Source organism: Camellia sinensis, unplaced genomic scaffold, assembly GCF_055761805.1.
Source record: "Camellia sinensis isolate YWXY unplaced genomic scaffold, ASM5576180v1 Unanchor2, whole genome shotgun sequence".
Taxonomy (NCBI): Eukaryota; Viridiplantae; Streptophyta; class Magnoliopsida; order Ericales; family Theaceae; genus Camellia; species Camellia sinensis.
Genome location: NW_028129079.1, coordinates 14,934,341 through 14,943,559, shown reverse-complemented (window position 1 = coordinate 14,943,559; position 9,219 = coordinate 14,934,341).

Genomic DNA, 9,219 nt, shown 5'->3' with positions numbered 1-9,219 from the left:
TTCAAGAAACCACTATACCTTAACGATTTATTTGGAAATTAAATAAAAAATAAAGTTTAATAGAAATGTAAATTTAATAAAAATGGAAGTCGAATAAAAATAAAAATGAAAGTTGCACAAAATTTAAAAGGGAAGTTTAATCCAGAAACCACTATACGTTAACGATCTATTTGGAAATTAAATTAAAAAAGAAGCTGAATAGAAAAGTAACATGAATAAAAATGGAAGTTACTTAAAATAAAAATGGAAGTTGCAGAAAATTAAAAATAGAAATTCATTCAAGAAACCACTATACCTTAACGATCTATTTGGAAATTAAATAAAAAATGTAGTTGAATAGAAAAGTAAATTGAATAAAAATGGAAGTTAAGTAAAAATAAAAATACAAGTTACAGAAAATTAAAAATGGAAGTTCACTTAAGAAACCACTATAACTTAACGATCTATTTGGAAATTAAATAAAAAAGGAAGTTTAATTGGAAAGTAAATTGAATAAAAATGGAAGTTGAATAAAAATAAAAGTGAAAGTTACATAAAATTAAAAGTGGAAGTTCAATCTAGAAACCACTATACCTTAACGATTTATTTAGAAATTAAATAAAAAAGGAAGTTGAATAGAAAAGAACTTGAATAAAAAAAGAAGTTGAATAGAAATAAAAATGGAAGTTGCAGAAAATTAAAATTGGAAGTTCATTCAAGAAACCAGTATACCTTAACGATCTATTTGGAAATTAAATAAAAAAGGAAGTTGAATTGAAAAGTAACTTGAATAAAAAAAGAAGTTGAATAGAAATAAAAATGGAAGTTGCAGAAAATTAAAAATGGAAATTCATTCTAGAAACCACTATACCATAACGATCTATGTGGAATTTAAATAAAAAAGGAAATTTAACAGTAAAGTAAATTGATTAAAAATGGAAGTTGAATAAAAATAAAAATGAAAGTTGCATAAAATTAAAAACGAAAGTTCATTCAAGAAACCACTATACCTTAACGATCTATTTGGAAATTAAATAAAAAATAAAGTTTAATAGAAAAGTAAATTGAAAAAAAATGGAGGTTGAATCCAGAAACCACTATACCTTAATGACCTATTTAGAAATTAAATAAAAAAGGAAGTGGAATAGAAAAGAAACATGAATAAAAAAAAGAAGTTGAATAGAAATAAAAATGGAAGTTGCATAACATTAAAATTGGAAGAGCATTCATGAAACCACTATACCTTAACGACCTATTTGGAAATTAAATAAAAAAGGAAGTTGAATAAAAAAATGACTTGAATAAAAAAGGAAGTTGAATAGAAATAAAAATGGAAGTTGCAGAAAATTAAAATTGGAAGTTCATTCAAGAAACCACTATACCTTAACAATCTATTTGGAATTTAAATAAAAAAGGAAGTTGAATAGAAAAATAACTTGAATAAAAATGGAAGTGGAATAAAAATAAAAATGGAAGTCGCAGAAAATTAAAAATTGAAGTTCATTCAAGAAACCACAATACCGTAACGATCTATTTCGAAATTAAATAAAAAAGGAAGTTTAATAGAAAATTAAATTGAATAAAAATGGAAGCTGAATAAAAATAAAAGTGAAAGTTGCATAAAATTAAAAATGGAAGTTCAGTCCAGAAACCACTATACCTTAACGATCTATTTGGAAATTAAATAAAAAAGGAAGTTGAATAGAAAAAGAACTACAATAAAAACGGAAGTTGAATAAAATAAAAATGGAAGTTGCAGAAAATTAAAAATGGAAGTTCATTCAAGTAACCACTATACCTTAACGATCTATTTGGAATTTAAATAAAAAAGGAAGTCGAATTGAAAAATAACATTAATAAAAATGGAAGTGGAATAAAAATAAAAATGAAAGTTGCACAAAATTAAAAATGGAAGTTCATTCAAGCAACCACTATACCTTTACGATCTATTTTGAAATTAAATAAAAAATGAAGTTTAGTGGAAAAGTAAATTGAATAAAAATGGAAGTTGAATAAAAATAAAAGTGAAAGTGGCAGAAAATTAAAAATGGAAGTTCAATCCAGAAACCACTATACCTTAACGATCTATTTGGAAATTAAATAAAAAAGGAAGTTGAATAGAAAAGAAACTTGAAAAAAAAAAGAAGTTGAATAGAATTAAAAATGGAAGTTGCATAAAATTAAAAATGGAAGTTCGTTCAAGAAACCATTATACCTTAACGATCTATTTGGAAATTAAATAAAAAAGGAAGTAGAATTGAAAAATAACTTGAATAAAAATGGAAGTGGAATAAAAATAAAAATGGAAGTTGCAGAAAATTAAAAATGGAAGTTCATTCAAGCAACCACTATACCTTAACGATCTATTTGGAAATTAAATAAAAAACGAAGTTTAGTAGAAAAGTAAATTGAATAAAAATGGAAGTTGAATAAAAATAAAAGTGAAAGTTGGAAAAAATTAAAAATTGATGTTCAATCCAGAAACCACTATACCTTAACGATCTATTTGGAAATTAAATAAAAAAGGAAGTTGAATAGAAAAGAAATTTAAATAAAAAAAAGAAGTTGAATAGAAATAAAAAAGAAAGTTGCAGAAAATTAAAAATGGAAGTTCAATCCAGAAACCACTACACCATAACGATCAATTTGGAAATTAAATAAATTAACGAAGTTTAATAGAAAAGTAAATCGAATAAAAATCGAAGTTGAATAAAAATAGAAATGAAAGTTGAAGAAAATTAAAAATGGAAGTTCATTCAAGAAACCACCATACCTTAATGATCTATTTGGAAATTAAATAAAAAAGAAAGTTTAAACGAAAAGTAAATTGAATAAAAATAAAAATGAAAGTTGCATAAAATTAAAAATGGAAGTTCACTCAGGAAACCAGTATACCTTAACGATCTATTTGGAAATTAAATAAAAAAGGAAGTTGAATAGAAAAATAACTTGAATAAAAATGGAAACTGAAGAAAAATAAAAATGGAAGTTCCATAAAATTAAAAATGAAAGTTCATTAAAGAAATAGCTAGACCTTAACGATCTATTGGGAAATTAAATAAAAAAGGAAGTTTAATGGAAAAGTAAATTGAAAAAAAAATGGAAGTTGAATAAAAATAAAAGTGAAAGTTGCATAAAATTAAAAATGGAAGTGCAGTCCAGAAACCAGTATACCTTAATTCTCTATTTGGAAATTAAATAAAAAAGGAAGTTGAATAGAAAAGAAACTTGAATAGAAAAAGAAGTTGAATAGAAATAAAAATGGAAGTCGCAGAAAATTAAAATTGGAAGTTCATTCAAGAAACCACTATACCTTAACGATCTATTTGGAAATTAAATATAAAAGGAAGTTTAATAGAAAAGGAAATTGAAAAAAAATGGAAGTTGAATAAAAATAAAAATGAAAGCTGCATAAAATTAAACATGGAAGTTCAATCCAGAAACCACTATACCTTAACGATCTATTTGGAAATTAAATAAGAAAGGAAGTTGAGTAGAAAAGAAACTTGATTGGAAAAGTAAGTTACATAAAAATGAAAATGGAAGTTGCAGAAAATTAAAAATGGAAGTTCATTCAAGAAACTACTATACCTTAACGATCTATTTGGAAATTTAATAAAAAATGAAGTTTAATAGAAAAGTAAATTTAATAAAAATGGAAGTCGAATAAAAATAAAATGAAAGTTGCATAAAATTAAAAATGGAAGTTCAATCCAGAAACCACTATACCTTAACGATCTATTTGTAAATTAAATAAGAAAGGAAGTTGAGTAGAAAAGAAACTTGATTGGAAAAGTAAGTTAAATAAAAATAAAAATGGAAGTTGCAGAAAATTAAAAATGGAAGTTCATTCAAGAAACCACTATACCTTAACGATCTATTTGGAAATTTAATAAAAAACGAAGTTGAATAGAAAAAAAACCTGAATAAAAACAGAAGTCGTATAAAAAAAAAATGGAGGTTGTAGAAAATTAAAAATGGAAGTTCATTAAAGAAACCACTATACCTTAACGTTATAGCGATCCCGGTGGTACCTTTACCGTTTTGTTGTATTTCGGACTCGATTCCGTGGAGTGGTAGTGGTATCTACCTTGTTGCTGCCCTTTAATTCCCTTTGATTGAGTTTTAGGGTGTTTTGAGGAAGGTTGTTACAGGTTGGTTAGGCCCTGGTTTCAATTCCTTGTCGTTCAGTTTTTAGGCGGTCCGCTCGAGCGGGTCTTCTTGCGCTCGAGCGGAGATTGCACACTTCCAGTATTTTCGTGTTCCTGCAAAACTTCTGCAGATGTGGTTTTTACGCTCGAGCGGGTTTGTTGGCACTCGAGCGGTGGAGCTCGAGCGGGTGGTACTTTCTGGGTGTAAGTTTTGGGAGGTGGAAATCTGCGCTCGAGCGGACTGGTTTTCGCGCTCGAGCGGAAGTGCTTTATTCTTGTGTCTTGGAGCTCGAGCGGACCTTATTGCGCTCGAGCGTGTCCAGAGTTTTGTTCTTGGCGCTCGAGCGTCGTGTTCTCCGCTTGAGCGGGTCATACGTATATGAGTTATCCGCTGGGTGATTTTAAATCACTTTTTACTTTTCTTTCTCTCTCCTACTTTTTCTAAAAGTTATTTTGAGAGCTCCTCTCTCTAAAATCTTACATTCTCTCTAGATTTTGATCTAGCTAGGGTGAGTTCCTTGTCTTTGGCCTTTACAAAAGAGTTGTTGATCGTCGGGGGCTACGTTTTAATCTGAAAATCTCGGGTTTTGGAGCACGTTGGGTTTTGTCATCTTCTCCTTTGGGGCTCCGAATTTGAGGTAGGGATATCCTACTCCTCTCTATGGACTTTGTCTTTAAATTTTAGTATTTTGAGATGTTGGGGTTGGTTTGGTCATTTTGTGAAAATTTGGGGCTTTTGTGTAATTTTACAAAAGTTGGGGTTTTACTTATAATAAACCTAGATGCATGTCTGGCATAGAGAAATGGAATAAATGTTAAATCATTGACGAAAATGGGACCCTAAGGGTTGTAATGTAAATTATGGAAAATGACCTAATTACATTGTTTGATTAATTGGGACAATTAATTGTGAGAATTGAAGAAAAAGAAATGGAATTGTTGAGGTTGGGAATGCATGAGGTTAAAGGGTGTAGTTGAACTATTTATCGCTCACCGAATTGAAATGTTGATTTAATATCCATTTGCGCATTTATTCTCTGTTTAGAAATAACTGCTTTGGGCTATCGGTGGAGGATAGTCGTGATTGTTGTAGACAATGCATGATGATTAGGCAAACTAAAACTAATCGATTGAATGTGTCATAGAGTATGACGGTTGAATTGAATACATTAAATTTATGTATTGATTGATTGTATATAGAACCCTTGTGTTTATATGCATTGTGTGTAGAGGAGGAGATGGGGGATGTACTCCGCGGTTTAGGGGAAGATAGGGGATGTACCTCTAAACCGGATAGACTTGGGAGGAGATGGGGGATGAACTCTGTAGACATAGCTCATATGCTTGTCTAGAAAAGTGAAGATAGAGCTCATATGCTTATCTTTGAGAAGTGTAGATATAGCTCTTATGCTTGTCTAGAGAAGTGAAGATAGGGCTAATATGCTTATCTGTGAACGTGGGATATAGTTGTTATACATATCTGTTGAGACGATGATAGAGCTAATGTGCTTATCTGTTGAAAAAGGGAAAATGAAAGTAACTTGGACTCATAAGTCGTATGACATAAAATGTGATTTATGTGGATGTATCAGTGTTAGCCATCTATCAATTGCTAATCTTTTAGTCATTGTTCATGGTTGGTTTAGTGTATTTCTACTGGGCTGTGGCTCACCCTATATGGGAATATCATTTTCAGGTACAGGTAGCATGCCACCTCCAAGGACATAGCTTGGGAGGCTAGAGGCGGACACATTTTTGTGTTGTTTCACTTTTGATGTATTACATGTAATTTCAAGCCAAGGGCTTAAAGTGTAAATGAGTTAGTACTCTTTTGTTGTAACCAAGTGTTAACTTGGAAAGCGGTAAGCCCATAGGGCATTTGCTTTTGTTGTTAACATGTAATACTTTTGTAAGAAACTACTTTGATGAATAGAAGAACGTTTATTTTTATTGTCAATGTATGTCTATGTTGATGGGTCAATGTTATTATTTTGAGGGCGTTACATTAACGATCTATTTGGAAATTAAATAAAAAAGGAAGTTTAATAAAAAAGCAAATTGAATAAAAATGAAATTTGAATAAAAATAAAAATGAAAGTTGCATAAAATTAAAAATGGAAGTTCAATCCAGAAACCACTATACCCTAACGATCTATTTGGAAATTATATAAAAAAGGAAGTTGAATAGAAAAGTAAATTGAATAAAAATGGAAGTCAAAAAAAAATAAAAATGGAAGTTCATTCAAGAAACCACTATACCTTAACGATCTATTTGGAAATTAAATTTTAAAGGTAGTTGAATAGAAAAGTAAATTGAATAAAAATGGATGTTGAACAAAAATAAAAATGAAAGTTGCATAAAATTAAAAATGGAAGTTCAATCCAGAAACCAGCATACCTTAACGATCTATTTGGATATTAAATAAAAAGAGAAGTTGAATAGAAAAATAAATTGAATAAAAATGGAAGTCAAATAAAAATAAAAATGGAACTTGCAGAAAATTGAAAATGGAAGTTCATTCAAGAAACCACTATACCTTAACAATCTATTTGGAAATTAAATAAAAAAGGAAGTTGAATAGAAAAATGACTTGAAAAAAAATGGAAGTCGAATAAAAATAAAAATGGAAGTTGCAGAAAATTAAAAATGGAAGTTCATTCAAGAAACCACTATACCTTAACGATCTATTTGGAAATTTAATAAAAAACGAAGTTGAATAGAAAAATAACCTGAATAAAAACAGAAGTCGAATAAAAAAAATGGAGGTTGTGGAAAATTAAAAATGAAAGTTCATTAAAGAAACCACTATACCTTAACGATCTATTTGGAAATTAAATAAAAAAGGAAGTTTAATAAAAAAGTAAAATGAATAAAAATGGATGTTGAATAAAAATAAAAATGAAAGTTGCATAAAATTAAAAATGGAAGTTCAATCCAGAAACCACTATACCTTAACGATCTATTTGGAAATTATATAAAAAAAGAAGTTGAATAGAAAAGTAAATTGAATAAAAAAGGAAGTCAAATAAAAATAAAAATGGAAGTTCATTCAAGAAACCACTATACCTTAACGATCTATTTGGAAATTAAATAAAAAAGGTAGTTGAATAGAAAAGTAAATTGAATAAAAATGGATGTTAAATAAAAATAAAAATGAAAGTTGCATAAAATTAAAAATGAAAGTTCAATCCAGAAACCAGCATACCTTAACGATCTATTTGGATATTAAATAAAAAGGGAAGTTGAATAGAAAAATAAATTGAATAAAAATGGAAGTCAAATAAAAATAAAAATGGAAGTTGCACAAAATTGAAAATGGAAGTTCATTCAAGAAACCACTATACCTTAACAATCTATTTGGAAATTAAATAAAAAAGGAAGTTGAATAGAAAAATGACTTGAAAAAAAATGGAAGTCGAATAAAAATAAAACTGAAAGTTGCAGAAAATTAAAAATGGAAGTTCATTCAAGAAACCACTATACCTTAATGATCTATTTGGAAATTAAATAAAAAATGAAGTTTAATAGAAAAGCAAATTTAATAAAAATGGAAGTCGAATAAAAATAAAATGAAAGTTGCATAAAATTAAAAATGGAAGTTCAATCCAGAAACCACTATACCTTAACGATATATTTGGAAATTAAATTAAAAAAGAAGCTGAATAGAAAAGTAACATGAATAAAAATGTAAGTTACTTAAAAATAAAAATAGAAGTTGCAGAAAATTAAAAATAGAAATTCATTCAAGAAACCATTATACTTTAACGATCTATTTGGAAATGAAATAAAAAAGGAAGTTGAATAGAAAAATAACCTGAATAAAAATAGAAGTCGAATAAAAATAAAAATGGAAGTTGTAGAAAATTAAAAATGGAAGTTCATTAAAGAAAACACTATACCTTAACGATCTATTTGGAAATTAAATAAAAAAAGAACTTTAATAGGAAAGTAAATTGAATAAAAATGGAAGTTGAATAAAAATAAAAGTGAAAGTTGCATAAAATTAAAAATGGAAGTTCAATCTGGAAACCACTATACCTTAACGATCTATTTAGAAATTAAATAAAAAAGGAAGTTGAATAGAAACGAAACTTGAATAAAAAAAGAAGTAGAATAGAAATAAAAATGGAAGTTGCAGAAAATTAAAATTGGAAGTAAATTCAAGAAACCAGTATACCTTAACGATCTATTTGGAAATTAAATAAAAAAGGTAGTTGAATAGAAAAGTAAATTGAAGAAAAATGGAAGTTGAATAAAAATAAAAATGAAAGTTGCATAAAATTAAAAATGGAAGTTCCATCCAGAAACCACCGTACCTTAAAGATCTATTTGGAAATTAAATAAAAAGGGAAGTTGAATAGAAAAATAAATTGAATAAAAATGGAAGTTCATTCAAGAAACCACTATACCTTAACGATCTATTTGGAAATTAAATAAAAAAGGAAGTTGAATAGAAAAATGACTTGAAAAAAAATGGAAGTCGAATAAAAATAAAAATGGAAGTTGCAGAAAATTAAAAATCGAATTTCATTCAAGAAACCACTATACCTTAACGATCTATTTGGAAATTAAATAAAAAATGAAGTTTAATAGAAAAGTAAATTTAATAAAAATGGAATTCGAATAAAAATAAAAATGAAAGTTGCATAAAATTAAAAATGGAAGTTCAATCCAGAAACCACTATACGTTAACGATCTATTTGGAAATGAAATTAAAAAAGAAGCTGAATAGAAAAGTAACATGAATAAAAATGGAAGTTACATAAAAATAAAAATGGAAGTTGCAGAAAATTAAAAATAGAAATTCCTTCAAGAAACCACTATACTTTAACGACCTATTTGGAAATTAAATAAAAAAGGAAGTTGAATAGAAAAATAACCTGAATAAAAATAGAAGTCGAGTAAAAATAAAAATGGAAGTTGTAGAAAATTAAAAATGGAAGTTCATTAAAGAAACAACTATACCTTAACGATCTATTTGGAAAGTTAAGAAAAAAGGAAGTTTAATAGGAAAGTAAATTGAATAAAAATGGAAATTGAATAAAAATAAAAGTGAAAGTTGCATAAAATTAGAAATGGAAGTTCAAT